Raw genomic sequence first — 20,250 nt, 5'->3', positions numbered from 1 at the left:
ATACAATAAACTAATAATATTTACATATTAAATGATTTTAAGCAGCTATTATATATAGGCAGCAGTTATGACTGTAGATATTATATAACTCAACATTATAAGACATCCAATTACACAAATGTGCAATGTCTTCATGGTGAATGAGTTGGATCAAGAGGGATAGAGTTCCAGAGGTAGCAATGACCCAGAGAGAATGGTTTAGGCAGTGGAAGCAAATGACACAAAAAGAAGGCAGCGTTGGGAGGAGTGAATATTGATCCTAAGTAGTCAATGGAAAACTATATGTAGATTTCCACAATACAATTTGAAATATTTAACTGATCTGGATGTTAGTTGAGGTTTTGTGTAGAACAGTTCTGTAGAATATAGTGTTATCTGTGAAAAGGTAAACACATTTTGCTGCTATAAAGAACAATATGTAAACAAACACATGTTAAAAAGGCAAAGAGTTTGTACTTTAATTCTACACATTGCAAGTATAGCATTACATTAATATGACACAATCATGATAAAAAAAAATGCACCAGAATGTGATTTGTACAGAGTAAATGATGTAATAACATAATATTCACTATATATTTACATAGCACTCATAATATGCAATAAAATAAGCAACAATTAACGTGGGGGCATAAGAGTAACATTAATATTTAGAGGCCTAGAAGAACATCTCTCACAGGAGTATTTCTCCTTTACCGTACCATGAAAAGCTGAACCATATTCTTTTCCTTTGGGACATTCAACACGGTCATGCACCGCCAAAATCTCAGCTTGTGAAGGTCACAAGTTCACCTACACGTAGCTCCTATTGAATTATGGGTCTAGAAGGGTTTTACAGTTATAACCAGAAACCCTTCACAGTTTCAAACTTGAGAGGACACAAAGGATGCTCTAGACACCAGATCCAAGTCGGCCTCACTATAAGAGCCAAGCTTAGTATTTTATGTTTAATGTGCCCACAAGCCAATAAACAGACACATTTTCAACTTTGTAAGTTTGGATGAATCTTCTGACAAGATCTTGTTTTAGTGTACATTATTTTCAGAATATGGATTTTCATCAGCATGGATTCTCTGATGTCTAACAAGATTGGATTTATTTGTAAAACATTTCCCACAGTTAAAACATGGAAATGGCTTTTCACCTGTGTGAATTCGCTGATGTCTAACAAGGTTTGGTTTTTGTATAAAACATTTCCCACATTCTGAACATTTAAATGGTTTTTCACCTGTATGAACTTTGAGATGCTTAATGAGATCGGATTTATGTGTAAAGCATTTCCCACATTCAGAACATGGAAATGGTTCTTCACCCGTGTGAATTCTCTGATGATTAATGAGGTCTGATTTCTGTGAAAAACATTTCCCGCAATTTGAACAACAGAGTTGTTTTTTCTCTGTGTGGGTTCTCTGATGTTCGACAAGATTTGATCTATTTGTAAAACATTTTCCACAGTCTGAGCATGCAAACGGCTTTTCACCTGTGTGAATTCTCTGATGTCTAACCAGATTTGATTTCTGCACAAAACATTTCCCACATTCAGAGCATATGAATGGCTTTTCCCCTGTGTGAACTTTTAGATGTTTAATAAGAGCTGATTTATGTGCAAAACATTTCTCACATTCAGAGCATGGAAATGGCTCTTCACCAGTGTGAATTTTCTGATGATTAAAAAGATCTGTTTTTTGTGCAAACCATTTATCACAATAAGAACATGGAAATGGCTTTTCCCCAGTGTGAATTCTCCGATGTCCAACAAGATTATATTTATGTTGAAAAGATTTCCCACAATAAGAACACTGAAATGGTCTTTCACCTGTGTGAATTTTCCGATGTTTAAAAAGATTTGATTTCTGGGTAAAACTTTTCCCACATTCAGAACAGGAGAATGGTTTCTCACTTGTATGAGTGTTCTGATGTGCAATAAGACTTGCCTGCTGGGGAAAACACTTATCACACTCAGAACATGCAAACACTTCATCAGAAATGTCACCCTGTGCAGATAAAATGACATGCTTCTCTGAGATTATCCTGCTTGTGTATCCATCTGTTGGAAATAAAAAAATATATACAAATAGTTACCTGGGCTATGTACTACAATATAGAACTTTTATTTATTTATTTTTACACCAATACAGATGCTTCCATACAGGAGGTTAGTTGCAATACAAAACATAATAAAAGGTGGGCATTGTAAAGGATAGAAAACATGGCGATTGTGACAAGTCAGTAGCATAATTACAGAACATGTTCTAGACTTATAATATAAACATAATCTATGTTGTATCTTATTAATGAGAACTCTAGAATTAGAAAACAGTGGGTGATTTCTACAGTGCAACAGTATGTATACGAGCTCCCATGTACATACTACTGGATGTTTATAATCTAACATCCTAAATTTTAGATGCTTGCTAACCACTTGCATGGAGTCCTAAGCTCTGAAGAGAGAACTCTCAAAATAATTTAAGCATTGTTACTATTTCAGACCAAAATAGAGTAACTTGGTAAGTAAGTTGAAGTATGCTATCCTTTTCTCCCTGTTACGTTCCTGCAAGCATAAGGGAGAGATAGAGCAATGCATATTCTGTAAGTTAAGAAGAATGAGGTATGCTCTAGGAAGGGCTTTAACAGCAGTTTTGAGGGGGGAGGAGAGTAAGAGGTAGATCCAGGACTGAAGGTCTCTGGGAGAACACCAAGATTGGAAAGCAGAGTTTGCCCTTGCTCCACTGAGAATAACGGTGCATTCCATGTAAACACTTCTAATTGAAATGGGAAGCACCATTTGTATTTAAAATTATGCTGGTGGAAAAATTTAGTGACTGCTTTCAGGTCTTGTCATTTCGTGGAGGGGGCGAGATCTTGAAAAAATTGTGCATTTAGGAAAGTGGGAACCCAAGCAGGGCTCTATCTATCATACGTTCAGTGTCAGAGGGGATGGAAAAAATATTTGAAGAGGCTGATGAGATAGGCTGGTAAATTCGAGGGGTCGGAGAATTCTGACACATTGATAGATAGATCTCTGTCAACCACCATATGTGACCTTCGAAGCTCATTAGTTTTATTTTCAAGGAAATCTGTCCTAATTCTCAGGGACACTTTTCCTGCTTTAACATTGTCCATAGTTTTTGTTTTTTTTTAAATTCCCATTAGAAGGTAGTTTTGATCTCATTTAACAGGTTGCGTCAAGAGAGGGTACAGTGCTAGACAATGCTGATTGCTCTTGTGATTGTGGTTGAAAAGAAGCTTTCTTACTGGAGTAGTTTTATTGAGAGATATGTGTGGTTTCCAAAGCTTGGCAGGGAATAGAAAGGGTAGGTAAGTGCAAGGGGGGAGGGAGGGGTATTCAGGCACTGAAATCTATCTAGTCAAGTCATGAACCTTCTGGACACATTGTTGTTTAGGCAATACCCATGTTATGTGTGGATAAAGCCTTACCTGCAGTGATATCTGTAGGAAATTCCTCCTCCTTAATCTTCACACTTATGTCATCTTCGTCTTCTGGAACAATATCAACTATCACAACATTCAGGTTTTCCTCCTAAAGAATACACTGATAAAATTAATAAATTCGAATAACATTTCAGATTTTTTTTTTTTCAAACAAATCATTCCATTGCTTATTGAGTAAGTGAGTGGGGCGGGGGTAACAGAGGGTATTGTTTCCCTTAAGATATGAATGTATACACTCACCATACTGAGCTATAAGAACTGTGCTGTTCTCAACATCATAAACAATACAACTATTGGCTGACAGGTACCAATATGTTCTGTTTAACTCTGTAGCTGAATAGAGCAGAGTCCACTGAACATAAACCTGGTGGTCCACGATACTTCCCCTATTTACAATCCCTAAACTGGTTCAACACCACAAAATAAATTCTTAAGTTTCTTCTGTTGCTTCATTGAATGTTTAAACTAGAGATGTTCACTGACCCCCGTGAATTGGTTTTGGATCTGGATTAGCTTCGTGTTTTGGTTTTGGCAAAACCGCCCTCGTGTGTTTTGGTTATGGTTATGGTTTTTTAGAAAAAAAATCCTAAAATATGCTAAAATCACATATTTTTGCTCTTTTTTTGTTCCTACATTATTATTAACCTCAATAACACTAATTTCAAGTCGTTTGCAATCAATTTTGACCACTTCACAGATCACAATATTATTTTCATACACTTTCGGACAAATACTGCAGCGACCTGGCTGGATGGTGAGCGACAGAGCAATGACACAAACACACGGCAGTTCCTAGCACATCTAGGACACATTGGCACAGAGCAGTGGCAGAAAAGAAAAATGTTGCAAGATGGAATTGTCCTTGGGCCCTCCCTCCCACCCACCGTTATGGTGGAGCTTGAAAAAGGAATTAAAAAATTGCGAGATCGGATGATGTAACAATGACGTTTTGCCTCGTTTTCGATTCCTAGGGTGCGCAAAAGTACAGAGCAGGCTCGGCTCGGTACTCGGATTGCCTAAGTTTGGCTGTGTTCGGTTCTCGAGGAACCGAGCCTGAGCATCTGTAGTTTAAACCAATGTCAATGAAGGAAGAGTGGGGGTTTCCAGTATACCACAGGGAAAGGATGTCACTGGCTTCACTCAAAGGGGAAGTATGTTTAGGGGAAAGGTTCTCAGTACTGCCCCTACGCCCCCCGCTGTTTCTGCCCCCACTAAATCTAGCATTGGATCCTGGAACACAATATGTGGTAAATACTGGAAATAGTATCATGGATTGGGAGGGGCAGACCCTTTAAAGGAAATATAACTGTACTCCAGAATCTTTTCCTTAGTGATACAAACACCATAGCCATAAAGGGACCAACAGATATCCCCCTTTTAAACAAAAAAAAAACTTATCCACCAATCCTTTATATTTTTTTAAAAAAGGTGTTGTATTTGATTTACTTATAATGCATCATTTTTAAGTTTGAGGCTAATGTGTATTATTAATCATGATTATAATATATCTGGTCATGTTTTTATAATTGTTAACAATCAATTTGTGTTTTGATTGGCTCCCATAAGTTTAAATATGATCATGTCACCATAAGTCCCCACCACCTTGATAAAGACTTACCAAAAGGTTAAACAGTTTGGGAGAGGAAGTCTTACTATGTAGGGATGAAGATTTGGTTCTATTATAAGAGCAAGGGAGGGTTGGTCTCCTGTTTGCTAATGAGGCTGCTTTCTGGGGAGTCTTAAGTCTTTGGTTAGAAGTATGATATTAAGGGCTGCTGATGTACTGTTTATAGGTTTACATCTCCAAAAGATCATGGGTGCTTACTGAAACTAAACTCCTTAAATCAAATGACCTTGCTTCCATCTGGGACTCCCCAAAAAACACTGCTCCAATTAAACTCTATCCCCTGCCTTAAATTCTGCCTATCTATATACGGGACACAAGTAAATCCCAGAACAATATCCTCCATTGCTACAAACTGAGACAATCCAGAATTCGCCCCAGGACTTCTCTACTCCTCAGTTTAACACTTGACCCGAATAAGGGAATATTATGACCTTAACATACAACATAACTGGGCTTCTCTAGAGGACATCTACACAAAATCCACCCCCCCCCCCCCGCCTCATTTTACATTTTATATTATAGGAAAAACAAAGCAGAAACAATATTGTTTGTTGTTAAAATATGTTAATTGTTCTTCTATATGCAAACGTTTCTTCAATAAATGCAAAATTCCAAAAAAAAGAAAGAAAAAAGAAAATAATTGTGTCTGAGTATGCAGATTGAACATAATTTGAGGTCTAAGTATGCAGATTGAACATACTTTGGGCATATGCAAAGATTGGGAGAGAGGATGTGAGTTGGTAGCCAATCAGAAAACAGTGGCATCAGTTTTCATTGTTCCAGCAAGAAGTTTGGTTTATAGGTATATGGTGTTTGCTTAGCCACCTCTGTTGTGATATAGTTTTTAATGTATTTATACAATAGAAAGTTAGTACAGTTTTATATTCTTACAAATACGCAGAAAGTTGTGGAGTATAAATAGCCTATCCAATGCCAATACCTTAATGGTTTTGTCCAGTTTTACATCTTCTTCTGTGGAATCATGTGAATAAATAGGACTGGGACATCTCTCTGATGTGCCTCTATTATTAGATCCATCTGTAGGAGACAAATATACACAGGGGCTGAATACATTGCTTATATAGGCCTTTCTCCCTGTGACACTCTCTCCACAATGGGTAATACACTCTTAGGGCTGGGCTTGCCTTTCCACCTTCCCCTTTATTTCCCAAATTGCGCCCCTCAAAACGCAGTAGGAGAGGTTTCTACTGCCACCACTAGGCTCCTTCGCCAGCACCCAGAACTGGTTCCTTCTGGGTAACTCTTGCTGCTAGCCTACCCCTTTGCTGGTACCCCTGACCTCTTTCTTTAGATCAGGGTTACTGTGGATGGTTCCCCCTGGCCTATCACGCTGGGCGGAGCTGCAAGGTAGCGGGCAGAGCGTTGCTGGGTTCCAACCACAGAACAGCCAGATAAAGAGTTAGATTGGGTCTAATCTGTAGGTCACAGGAATTGCCGCAGGTAAGTAGGCGTCAATGCAGGATCTTGAAGCAGTGATGTTTATTAGCTCAAGTGTCCTAATAAGGACAGTTAAACTAGTTTGTGGTTCTAGTGATCTTCAGAAGGTACAGATAGTATAATACTACATTACATTGTAAGACAGAGCTCCTTTTGTACACATGTTGTCAGGGGGTAGCCCAGCCCCCTGATCCGACCAGGCACCAAAACGTCTGACATCACATTAGATGATTTAACATCAGGATATAATCTAATCGTGCATCTAACACAAATTAACTTTCACATCAATCTGATTTCCTCAAATTTGTTGTCTTCATTGTTAGGAGGTTCCCTGTCTCTCTAACAAGACATGCTAATAGGTAACGACCTCCTGTCGGACATTCAGGCCAAAGCAGATGTTTGTCACTTCTGAGATGAAAATAATTAATTAACTAAATTTAGGATTTCCTTTCCTCCATTCTTACACAAACCATTTCCTCCACCATGGCTACTGCATCAGACATCAGTCCATTTCTAATACACAAATATAACACAGTATCAAAATCTGAATATTCGCAATGATATAAATTGGCGCACTGCACTAATAATTTAAATATATTAATAAAATAAGTTATTTATAAGTGATCCAGGCACAGGGCCTCATTGGACAAATCTTGTTGCAAAGCAAGGGGTGCAAACTCATCTCTTTCCTAGCACAACTCAATGTTGAACTATAAAAATAAAGCCATCCGGTATTTGTATGCTACATGCAAAGGCAGCGGCGATGTGGCATTGAGAGATAGTGGAACAAAATGAAGGAACAGAGGCTTGTTTAACGCACAATGATTCTCGACTTCATGGCAGCGGTGTTTTAAACACAGAAGGCTGAAAAGATGATGCGGTGTCCATCCCAACAATTTCCAAAAATAAAGTGATGGCTCCAGATCATATAACAAAAAGCAGAACTGCCGGTACTGTGAGAAAACGCAAAAAAAAAATATATCGGTATTTCAAGCATGTTCATCATAATAAGACTGATGTTGCCTGGGCCGTGCAATTTCCCCAAGCACTTGAAGGATAGGGTCATGTAATCTGAACATTTTCGGAATAGAGGCAACTTTGCACACAACTGAGATAATAAGGACAGAACGCGTTGCTCTGATTCCATGCAAACTACCAGTCAAAGACATGGTTTCCCAAGGTTTCATGCACTGTGCTGCTTGCCAAGGCTTGTTTGCAAGAAAATACCTGTGGTAACACATGAAGACGTTTACGCTAAACCAAAGGTGCAACAAACCCAAACCTGCTAAAAGTCTTTGTGTGGCTTTGCTCAACATGTGTGTTTTTGACAGCAATGGTGGCTTTTGAATGACATTTTTACCTGTGAGGAGACTTCCATCTGGGGTCATGACAGATGCATAATGCAAATGGGACAGCAACTCTTCAACTTGGGCCGGATTAAATGTTGGCAAACACTAGTACATCCGTCAGAATCCTTTAGAAATGGGAACTCTATTGCTACATGCAAGACGAGTACCCCTGTAGAGACGATGGAAGACTTTACCATTCCATCAAACTTTCTGCATACAGTAGATCCCTTGACGCTGGTAGCTGGCTATAACAATGAAACCAGTACATTCAAGACACCCTCTCTGGCACTGAAGATCGGACATGGCTTGCAAAAGATTTCGAGCACTGTGGAATGCCGGGCAATGATAGAGGCCTGCACTGCTGTGGTGGAAAATGCACGCAACTTCAAGAAGATCTATGAGGGAAGATGGAACAAGCTGATCTCATCAGCTGCCTTGAAAACTCTGAAGGAGTCGAAGTGGAACGTGATTCAGCTCTTACCTTTCACTGAACATGTGAAAGAGATGCACTAGTATCTCGATGATAAACAGCAGGCATACTACAGCAATTTATCCACTGAGCCTTCACTTAAAAATTGAGCATTACTTGCAAAGGTCACTCTGGCACAGGTGATCTTATTCAATCGAATGAAAAGTTTCCAAGATGTTGTCGACTACCTTCTCTTCGAGATATACTTCGGATCTCCAAGAAGATGTTGGCCTTGCGATTTTAAAGCTTGCGAAGACACTCTGATGGCAATTTCCACAGACTGACATCTAGGGAAAATGAGGGAGAAAAGTTCCAATCCTGTTGACACCACTAATGCAAAGTGCACTGGAACCTCTTGCAGAGAATCATGAAGAATGAGGAGTGGACACCAAAAAGGTCTATATGTTTTCCAAACCAGCTGCGCTGTTACATTTCAACAATGCAACTCTGATTGCATAGACTTCTTTGCTCAGGGGTGTGGAGCTAAAAATCCTCAAACACTGTCCTTCACAAAGCTTCAAAAGTATGTTGCCAGTCTTTCAAAGGTTCTCAACCTAAACAAGACAGAAATAGATCAATTGGTAGATTTCCTTTGGCACAACATCAGCGTGCACCGGCAGTATTATCGCCTCCTAGAAGGTACACTCCAACTCACTAAAATCAACAAACTAGAGAGGGGAAGACTGGCTGAATTCAAAGACAAGGATTTGGGAGAGATGGAGGCTGCCGGAAGGCCGGAGATCTCGTTTTGAATATATGTTTTTGACTTTGGTCATTTACATGTCTGTTCTATTTTAGAACTGGTCCAGCTACAGAGTGACAAGACAGAGGATGAGAAATCCTCTGAACCAGAGAGACACACAAGTGGGCATGCATTTGGTTGCTAAATAAAGATCCGGATGACAACTGTAAATAAAAACTAAAAATTAGCAATGCTATGCTGTGGTTGACCAGGACTGTTACCTATTTGACAAGCCATGGACACTTATCGGTGTATGCAGGTGGCTTGAACTGTTAGAAGCAATGCTACTGTGCTCTCCACATGGACAAAGAACGCCACTTTCGGTGGGATACACTTCCACAAAACACGCAAGGACCGGTAACGGTAGACAGTCTCTGCTCCTCGCAAACCTTTACTGTAGTTTTCAATTTTTGGCAGTTCAGCAGGAGCCATAATTCCAAGCGAGTCCTGTCTTCATGATCTCACAACCAAATCTCCTCTTTCCGTCTCCATAAATTATTTCCCAGTCTCTGGTTCCCTGGCTCGTGGCCTGCACTCCTTTTTCTGGCTCCACAATGACAGTGACTCCAAAAAGTCTGCAGATAACAGGTTCCCACAATAGATTTCTACAAAGCAGCCTAATCACTGCTGATTCAGTTAGTGATGGCGTCAGTCTGTAGCTTTCTGTAGGTTATCAAGCTCCAGGCTGGCGGGCGATCTGGATGCACAACCCCAGATGCAGTGGCAATAGCCGGTGCTGGGCACACTATTGGAGGAGGATGCATTTGGTCCAGGCTTTGCGGGAGCTGTCTCCCCAGGGGAGCTACAGCGCTTTCAGAGAAATACTACAATGTACATACACAGTATAGCTAACATCACATACATACATAAGGATTACACTGTGCTCAAAATATCAAATTGACCTGGTCTGGTAGGGCTGCAATTAATTGACAAGGTTTCCCTCCTTGATCATACACAATACAGAAAAAAATAATTAATTACCTGCGCGCATACCAGATGAACAAATGAGGATATGGATTATCACTGTTAATGTTCTGTTGTGAAATAAAAAATTAATGCAGACTATAATAACCAAGTAATATAATGCAGATATACCAAGTTATTCCAATGGTATACCAAAAACTTAATATGAAACAATGAGAGTGAAACTAATAATAGATAGCACGTCGTCAATTGTAGATGTATGGTGGTGACCCTCGAAAGGAGTCCTATACGTATTACATATAAAACAATAGAAAACAAAATCAAAAAAAGAAAAAAAAACAGCAACAAAGCTGTGATAGTCCTTGATAAATCTTCTATGTGTACGCTCTTGTGCGCCCGATCATTGTAACGAGACAACAGGATCGGTCTGTATGTGGGAGCCTACAAGGTATACAGCTGGATTTCTCAGCGTGCGTTTCAAAGTGAATCCAGTTTGGCTTCCGAGGTATGGGTGCCTGGTGGTGTCTAAATAACCCCAACGCGTTGCGCCTCCTGTATGAGACTTTCTCAGGGGTGAATATTTGGAACGCACGCTGATAAATCCAGCTGTATACCTTGTCGGCTCTTACATACAGACCTATCCTGTTATCTCGTCACAACGATCGGCCACTTCTATTACACCACACAGTGAGTTGTATTTGTTCCCTTATTATCTCCATTTGCCCGCAAGATATGTTGCACATACATCCTCTGTTGTGATCTCAGATCAAGTTTACCTTGAGAGATTCCTTGGTGTATTATTTCTACTACGATATATGTTACTATTGGAGTGATTCATTGTTTAGTGAATTTATGGTTTTGAAATTGATTTTTAATGGTTCTTATTGTGTTTGAACAGTATTGAATAAATAAATTTGCTTTTAGTCACCCTAGAGCTACATTTATCCGTACATTGGCACGACAAGTCCTTGTGAACCTCCAGTTATTCATCGTCTTGCTGTTTAGACACCAGCTCCTAGTATTGACCAATGCTTTTCCATTGTTTTCATTTATTTGCGGTAACATCATAGTACAAGTTCATACACACTTCCTGCTTATATTGGATCATCGAAAGACAATTTTTCTGACCATCACTCTAAGAAGATTTCCCCACAATCTCCAGTGGAACTTAGACAACTATATTGCGAAGCTCCAGTCTACACTGCTGACCTTCTAAGATATCTACACAGACCTTGTGTTGGACAATTTCATAGCAAGAGCGCAACATAGAAGGATTATCAAGAACTATCACATCTATCTTGCTGGTTTTTTCTTTTTGATTTTTTCATTTTGTTTTCTATATAATACGTACGGGACTCCTTTTGAGGGTCACCACCATACATCTATAATTGACGACGTACTATCTATGATTAGTTTCATTATTAGTTTTATTACGTTTTTGGTACTGCCATTGGAATAACTTGGTATATCTGCAATATATTACTTGGTAATTATAGTCTGCATTAGTTTTTTATTTCACAACAGAACATTAACAGTGATAAAACATATCCTCATTCGGTTCATCTGGTATGAGCGCAGGTAATTAATTCTTTTTTCTGTATACATAAAGAAGGCTTAGCCGTTACTTGAACATGACTGCTACCCACATCTCCTTGACCATGGGAATGGCTGGAGAACAATTGTGGGAAACGAGGTGCAGCAATGGTAAGGCAAGTTTTACCTTTCAATTCACCACATTCCATACTGGACACAAAGGTGTGGTCGATTTGGAGTTGGTCACACCATATAGCTATATTGGCCCCTTTTGCAGTCCAAATAATTACGTCTTCAAGACAAATGTCCTAGTGCAAGGTCTGGGGTTCCAGATGATGGAGATAAGGAATTATTTCTATATCTTTACACTCAAATATTAGAATTATTCTTTAAGTAGAAAGTTCCGTCGTAACATTACATAAAACATGTTACAATCACATATCTTAAATAAGTTTATATATACATTATACAAGTGTAATAAAAATCCCAAAAATGTTTTCTTTGCATTTGTTAGAGTAGTTTGTAGTGATAAAGGAGAGTGTAGAAAGATAGATTGTCGCAGTGACTGAACAAGGACAATGTGAATCTTTTCTGTATTTAGTTATGATTACTCACCTGTGCTGATATCTGATGAACTTTCCTTTTCAAATTTGACATCCCCATGAAACAGTAAGGTGTCTCCAAGGTCTGTGAAAAACGGAGAGTGATGAGATATATGAGAAACACCAGAGTGTGTGGGGGAGACTGGTCAGATCTCTTGTCTGGTAACACAGTGATATGATGTGAGGAGGAGAACAGGAGTCTAATAGGGGCTGATGTCTCCTGATGTATGAGATACCCCAGAGAGTGTGTGGAGGAGACTGGTCAGATCTCTTGTCTGGTAACACACAGTGATATGATGTGAGGAGGAGAACAGGGGTCTAATAGGGGCTGATGTCTCCTGATGTATGAGAAACACCAGAGAGTGTGTGGAGGAGACTGGTCAGATCTCTTGTCTGGTAACACAGTGACATGATGTGAGGAGGAGAACAGGAGTCTAATAGGGGCTGATGGCTCCTGATGTATGAGAAACACCAGAGAGTGTGTGGGGGAAGACTGGTCAGATCTCTTGTCTGGTAACACAGTGACATGATGTGAGGAGGAGAACAGGAGTCTAATAGGGGCTGATGTCTCCTGATGTATGAGATACCCCAGAGAGTGTGTGGAGGAGACTGGTCAGATCTCTTGTCTGGTAACACACAGTGATATGATGTGAGGAGGAGAACAGGGGTCTAATAGGGGCTGATGTCTCCTGATGTATGAGATACCCCAGAGAGTGTGTGGAGGAGACTGGTCAGATCTCTTGTCTGGTAACACACAGTGATATGATGTGAGGAGGAGAACAGGAGTCTAATAGGGGCTGATGTCTCCTGATGTATGAGAAACACCAGAGTGTGTGGAGGAGACTGGTCAGATCTCTTGTCTGGTAACACACAGTGATATGATGTGAGGAGGAGAACAGGAGTCTAATAGGGGCTGATGTCTCCTGATGTATGAGATACCCCAGAGAGTGTGTGGAGGAGACTGGTCAGATCTCTTGTCTGGTAACACACAGTGATATGATGTGAGGAGGAGAACAGGGGTCTAATAGGGGCTGATGTCTCCTGATGTATGAGAAACACCAGAGAGTGTGTGGAGGAGACTGGTCAGATCTCTTGTCTGGTAACACACAGTGATATGATGTGAGGAGGAGAACAGGGGTCTAATAGGGGCTGATGTCTCCTGATGTATGAGAAACACCAGAGAGTGTGTGGAGGAGACTGGTCAGATCTCTTGTCTGGTAACACACAGTGATATGATGTGAGGAGGAGAACAGGAGTCTAATAGGGGCTGATGTCTCCTGATGTATGAGAAACACCAGAGAGTGTGTGGAGGAGACTGGTCAGATCTCTTGTCTGGTAACACACAGTGATATGATGTGAGGAGGAGAACAGGGGTCTAATAGGGGCTGATGTCTCCTGATGTATGAGATACACCACAGAGTGTGTGGAGGAGACTGGTCAGATCTCTTGTCTGGTAACACACAGTGATATGATGTGAGGAGGAGAACAGGGGTCTAATAGGGGCTGATGTCTCCTGATGTATGAGATACACCAGAGAGTGTGTGGATGAGACTGGTCAGATCTCTTGTCTGGTAACACACAGTGATATGATGTGAGGAGGAGAACAGGAGTCTAATAGGGGCTGATGTCTCCTGATGTATGAGAAACACCAGAGAGTGTGTGGAGGAGACTGGTCAGATCTCTTGTCTGGTAACACAGTGACATGATGTGAGGAGGAGAACAGGAGTCTAATAGGGGCTGATGTCTCCTGATGTATGAGAAACACCAGAGTGTGTGGAGGAGACTGGTCAGATCTCTTGTCTGGTAACACACAGTGACATGATGTGAGGAGGAGAACAGGAGTCTAATAGGGGCTGATGTCTCCTGATGTATGAGAAACACCAGAGTGTGTGGAGGAGACTGGTCAGATCTCTTGTCTGGTAACACACAGTGACATGATGTGAGGAGGAGAACAGGGGTCTAATAGGGGCTGATGGCTCCTGATGTATGAGAAACACCAGAGAGTGTGTGGAGGAGACTGGTCAGATCTCTTGTCTGGTAACACAGTGACATGATGTGAGGAGGAGAACAGGAGTCTAATAGGGGCTGATGTCTCCTGCCTCCCCCCACCTAGCATATATATGTTCCTAACTAGTTTGCAATGACTGGGATGGTTGTAGAAAAAGAGACTCTTCCCAGTTAAGCTCCACCACCTCCAGGCTGGAGTCAGTATCTAATTTTGTTTCTTCCTTGATACTCATGTTAGTAACAGGGCAGCCAGTGGTTAACAAGACTGAACAAGGAGAATATGTGACTTTTTTCTTGTATTTATTACTCACCTGCGCTAATATCTGTAGGAAATTCCTCCTCTTTAATCTTTACACACATCACTTCCTCCTCCACATCCACATCTCTCTGAACATTACCCTGAATGTCATGAAAAATAATATTTATAATTAAGCATAACATTGAAGTAACAATAGTCAATGACAGTAAAATAAAATGACTATTTATAAACGTTACTTCTCTTCTACCAGTTCATTGTACCTGGAAATCCTGTGAAGCAATATTGTAACCATCTTGGTTACACTGAATGTTGTCCATTTGTGGTCAGAGTAGAACCGACAGATGGCAGAATTGCGGGACTGGAGATGGGGAAACAAAATCATATATAAAGCATTGTTAAATGTATATTGTTCCTGATAGTTAATATACAGGACATATAAATGGTTAAGACATTCCCAGCTTCACTATTAATTTTGACTATTTATTTTATTCCTATATCACACTTGCCGGGAGAATCCTGAATTCCAGGTAGGCCTCCCAGACCATCTTCCTACCTGCCTAGCCACTTCCTAGTGAAGTGGGCTGGATGGGGGCCTCCATGACGCGCTATTGCACTGTAACAGCGAAGCCACAAACGACTAACTTTGCCGCGACCGTCATCACTAGTAATCAGGACTTGATTAGCCCTGTAGCTGGAGCCAGAGATAGGACGGAATAAACAAGCATCTGAGAGATACCCAGAACTTGATTCAGACGTGGCTGCTTATACTGGAGATTGGCACGTCCTTACTGTACATTGATTATGTCAAACGCCCCTTCCCCGCCCTGAAATCGTAGGCTATAGTAAGTGTCCTTTGCGTTTGAAGAGGACTTGAACGTGGCTGCGTTCCGTAGTGTATGGTCCAGTTTTGGGCAATGCGCAGAGTGATTTTGCAGATGATACGCACAAAATCGATGTTTGCGCCCCTTGATGAATAAAGCCCTTTAAGTGTATTGTCTGGAATTTTCTGCACGTTTTTGATGCTTTTACATGATTGACAACCTACAAAGTGAAGTAAAACTTACTCTTTAATCTTTACACCACAGTGTCTGTTATTATGACTTCTCTGTCAATATTTCATGATTGTACAGCCTAACCTTAGTGCAGAATACAAACATAGTTTGAAAACCAATCCGGGAACTGCTCAAGGGAGGGAAACCTTGTAATCATTAATACACATTAGTGAGAGAGGGGGCAAAATATCCATATTTAACATTAGTGACAAGTAGATGAACACAACCCACCATAGACACAATGATTATACACAGAATTTATAGCTACCAACATTTCAAATTAAAAAAAGAAACAATACAAAAATCAATAGTTAGGTATTTTACTTGCGTTTACAGATATGCATGCCCCTTTAAAGACTTTTGGATGAAAGTATCATAAACCACTAACCATCATATCATAGGAGTCAGCTCTGTGGGTGCTTGAGCACCCCCAAAATTTATGCAGGTGTAGTCACTAACCATATCTATGCCTGGCATTTTACAGTGACATGCAGAGTAGGGTAACGTAAGCACCCCAATCATCATCATTTATTTATATAGCGCCAACATAATCTGTAGCACTTTACAATTGGGGACAAACATAGTAAACTAATAAACAAACTTGGTAAAACAGACAAAGAGGTGAGAAGGCCCTGCTCGCAAGCTTACAATCATTTTAATGAATCTGCTCCAATGCATTATATAATATTCAGGGTGCATGATATAACATGAGAAGCCACATTTAGTTTTGGGATTAACCCATACTTGCCAACTCTCCCTGAATGTCAGGGAGACTCCCTGAAATAGGGGTGATCTCCCTCACTCCCTGAAGAGTCTGGCATTCTCCCTGATGCTGAGCCAGTACAAAATGTGGTTGGCTTCGCCATCTGTGGCATGATGACATAGTTCAGAAATTGTGTCCTATGTTCATGTATTGATGCCTATGGAGGTGGCCATTTTCATGGTGACCAAGATTCAATCAAAGACTGACAGGTAAGACAACATCACTTCAGTAATGGAGACAGAAATGTAAAAGACACTTCAGTCTCTAGAGATTCATTAGCTGCTTTTCTTTAACGCATAGTTGCCTACTGTCCCGGGATGTCCGGGAGACTCCCGCATTTCTGGGAGACCTCCTGCGCTTCTGAGAGAGCAGGGCAACCTCGCCCCCGCAATAGATAAGTGTAGGGGGGGGCACTTAATGACGAAAATATTGCGTTGTCTTAGCCCAGTTTACCTGCTGTAATTGGCCAAAATGATGACAATCGTTTAGGGGTGGGGCCAAAATGATGCGATTCATCAAGCCCCACGCCCACCTCCCCCGGGATCTCCCTGAAGCCACGAGGACAAGTTGGCAAGTATGGAGTAACCTGGGAATGTCTCCAGCTATATACAGTAGAGCCAAAATAAAAAGAAAAGGAGGTGGAAAGAGGGCACATGAATGGTGTATAAACATTCACAAAGTATGTCCCATTGTAATAGTTACATTTACCCACATACCAATAACTGAAATATTCATCACAACCTAACCACATTACAGCAGGAAAATCCCTTCATTTTTAATCATAAAGCAACTTTTGAAATATAAAAGACATAACTAAGTGGGCACATTTTGTATAATGAGGCTGTATAATATGATAGTGAAGTATACAGTATATAATGTACATGATATAATGATTAGAATCTTCAGTGAAAGAATACAGAACAGGACGAAACTACTGTGTGGAACACTAAGGCACTCGCACCTGTCAGTCACAGGGAGAGCCACCTGTGATTGGTCGCACCGCTGTCGGAGTGGGCGGGCCAAGTCCACTGATTGGCCAGATAGTGACTACGGTGCCAGAACGGAGAGCGGATCACACTTACCTCCGCTATGTCATCTCCGTGGAGGAAGGGCCTAGGTCCGTCACAGTGTTATCCCCGGCCGCTTCATCTGCCCCCGCTGCCTCACCCCGCCCCCTAGCAACAGGTAACGTCCCCGACCAGCACCATGGAGACCGCTGCGTCTACCTATTGGCCCGGCCAGCTGTCAGTCCTCTGTTACGTATAATATGAGTAGAGGGAGAACTACTGGCACGTCCTGTAATCTAATACGCCGGAAGTAAGTCATTTCCACTTCCTGCTTCTCGAGGACCTTTTCATTTGTTCACTTCGTTTCCGTTTCCTGAGTTACATTACACTTCTGGGATCTGTTGGATTTGATTTCCTGTTTCCATGGTTACCAAGATTCCATTTACTAGAGGTCGAACTGTACTTAGCAACTATGTTCCCTGTCCAGCAGGTTACACTGGGCAGGATGCGGACAGCACGGTGGCTATGTGGTTAGCCCTTCTGCCTCACAGCGCTGGGGACATTAGTTCAATTCCCGACCTTATCTGTCTGGAGTTTGTATGGGTTTACTCCGGGTGCTCCGGTTTCCTCCCAAACTCCAATAACATACTGGTAGGTTAATCATACTTGCCAACTCTCCCGGAATGTCCGGGAGACTCCCGCATTTTGAGAGAGTCTCCCGGACTCCCGGGCGAGTGTGGCAAAATCCCGGATCTGCCCACTTCCTAGTGAAGTGGGCAGAATTAGGTCACAAACGCCGCGATTCCTGGTGAATCGCGGCGTTTGGCCCCGCCCCCTCTGTCAAATGACGCATTTTGCGTCATGACGTCATGGGGGCGGGTCCAAAATGACACGGATTTTGGAGGCCCGCCCCCCCATGACGCCCACCTCCCCCGCAGGCTCCCGGATACCAACATTGTAAAGTTGGTAAGTATGAGGTTAATTGGCTGCTATCAAAGAGGGGTGAGAATGGCCCCTTGCGGGATGCTGACAGGAAGAAGTGGGGAGGTGGAGTCAGGGGTAGAGACAGAAGGACCAATGGAGTGGAGAATGTGTAGTGGGAGAGGATGGTCCACAGTGGCAGCAGAGACGTACTTTTCATTAACTTTTTTTTTTTTTATAGTCTTAGGGCTAGATTTACTAAGCTGCGGGTTTGAAAAAGTGGGGATGTTGCCTATAGCAACCAATCAGATTCTAGGTTTCATTTATTTAGTACCTTCTACAAAGTGACAGCTAGAATCTGATTGGTTGCTATAGGCAACATCCCCACTTTTTCAGACCCGCAGCTTAGTAAATCTAGCCCTTAGACTTAAAACAGTTTGGATGTACAAACCAAACAGTTTGCATGTCTGTCATATTCCTATGTCATCATACATGGTTCAGTTTGATAAACCTTTATTTGTTTTTTTTTTTTGCATATCATAAGATGGTGTTGGAGATTAAATGAATCCTTACTTAAAATCCCACAATTTAAAGAACTAATATCTTCAAATACAAGAATACTCTGAAACTGAACTCTGGACACCAAACTCTCACCTGTGGAAGCCCACAAATCAGTTATTAGAGGAGCATTAGGAGGCTGCACATCTTAAAAACAGTAAAACTTTAACACTAAACTCCCTACTCCCTACATTAAAACAGCTGGACCATAAACATAAATGTAACCATTCTGAATGTATAGACAGATTTTGGACCTAAGATCAATCAATTTTGGCAGAAAAAAACTGAGAAACTACTTCAATGGCTCAATCAGAAGTTCTAAGAAAAAAGTAACAAGACACACACAATGCTGGCAAATTAAAAGCTAAAAAAAAGCTTCACAAGTCATCATGGCGGTGAGGGGTAAAAGGAAATCTTAGCTATCAACATTTATTTATATAGCGTCAACATATTTCATAGTGCTTTACAATTGGGGACAAACACAGTAATAAACAAACTGGGTAAAACAGACATAGAGGTGAGAGGGCCCTACTTAAGCTTACAATCTATGGGACAATAATGGGAGTTGGATACACGAGGTTAAGTCTACATATTGCATTTCTGTACAGCCAGACTGCAAAGATAAAAAAAAAAAAAAAAAAAAAGGGATTAGCGTCCTATATGATCCAGTCACACAACAATGTTTGTCAGAGGGTTGTTGTCTTGTGTAGATTGTGTAACGGATTCTAATAGGGTAATCTAGTGCGTTTAAGAGGGTGGTTGGGGAATATTATAAGCTTGTCTGAAGGGGGGGGGTTTCAGATAATGCCTGAAAGTTTGTAGACCAGAGAAAAGTCTTATTGTGCAAGGGAGAGAATTCCATAGAGTGGGTGTAGACCAAATAAAGTTCTGTTACCGGGAATGGGAGGATGTAATGAGAGACACAGATCTTCTGCAGAACGGAGTTGTCGAGTTGGGAGATATTTTGAGACAAGTGAGGAGATGTTGATGGCCTTGTAGGTTATCAAAAGTATTTTATATTGGATTCAGTAAAAGACAGGCAAAAAGTGTAGAGACATACAGAGTGGCTCAACAGAGGAATAACAATTTGCAAGGAAAATGAATCTAGATGCTGTGTGCAGAATAGATTGTAGGGGTTTGAGTCTGTTTTGGGGAAGACCAGTAAGAAGGTTGCCAGACTCTCCTTAGCTCTCACTAGTTTATATGGGATTTTTCTGCACACTAGTTGCAGGGGAGTAGATACTGCCTAAACCAGGCTCCTTCACCGGCACCTGTAACCAGGTTTATCCATGCAGCTAGAACATTAAATTTACCAAAGTCTCCAACCCTGATGGCTTCACTATGCCATATTACAAAACATCTGCCCACATTTTAACACCACACTTGGCCACGACCTTCAACTATACGATGAATGAGAGAAATTCCATCCTGCCACCACTCGATCAAATTTATTTGAAATTCTTAAACCTAATAAAGATCCTACCAAATGCGCCAGCCATAGGCCCATTTCCCAGCTAAACATGAAC

The 20,250-nt window shown here is 41.1% G+C and overlaps 1 pseudogene; it reads right to left on the bottom strand.

Moving 5' to 3' along the window:
- Positions 1–447: 447 nt before the first annotated feature.
- The window catches only part of LOC142160026 (uncharacterized), a 64,436-nt pseudogene continuing 44,633 nt past the window's right edge, over positions 448–20,250 (bottom strand).

Source organism: Mixophyes fleayi, chromosome 6 (genome assembly GCF_038048845.1).
Source record: "Mixophyes fleayi isolate aMixFle1 chromosome 6, aMixFle1.hap1, whole genome shotgun sequence".
In the NCBI taxonomy this organism is placed as follows: domain Eukaryota; kingdom Metazoa; phylum Chordata; class Amphibia; order Anura; family Limnodynastidae; genus Mixophyes; species Mixophyes fleayi.
This window is presented reverse-complemented; position numbering and strand designations above follow the sequence as displayed.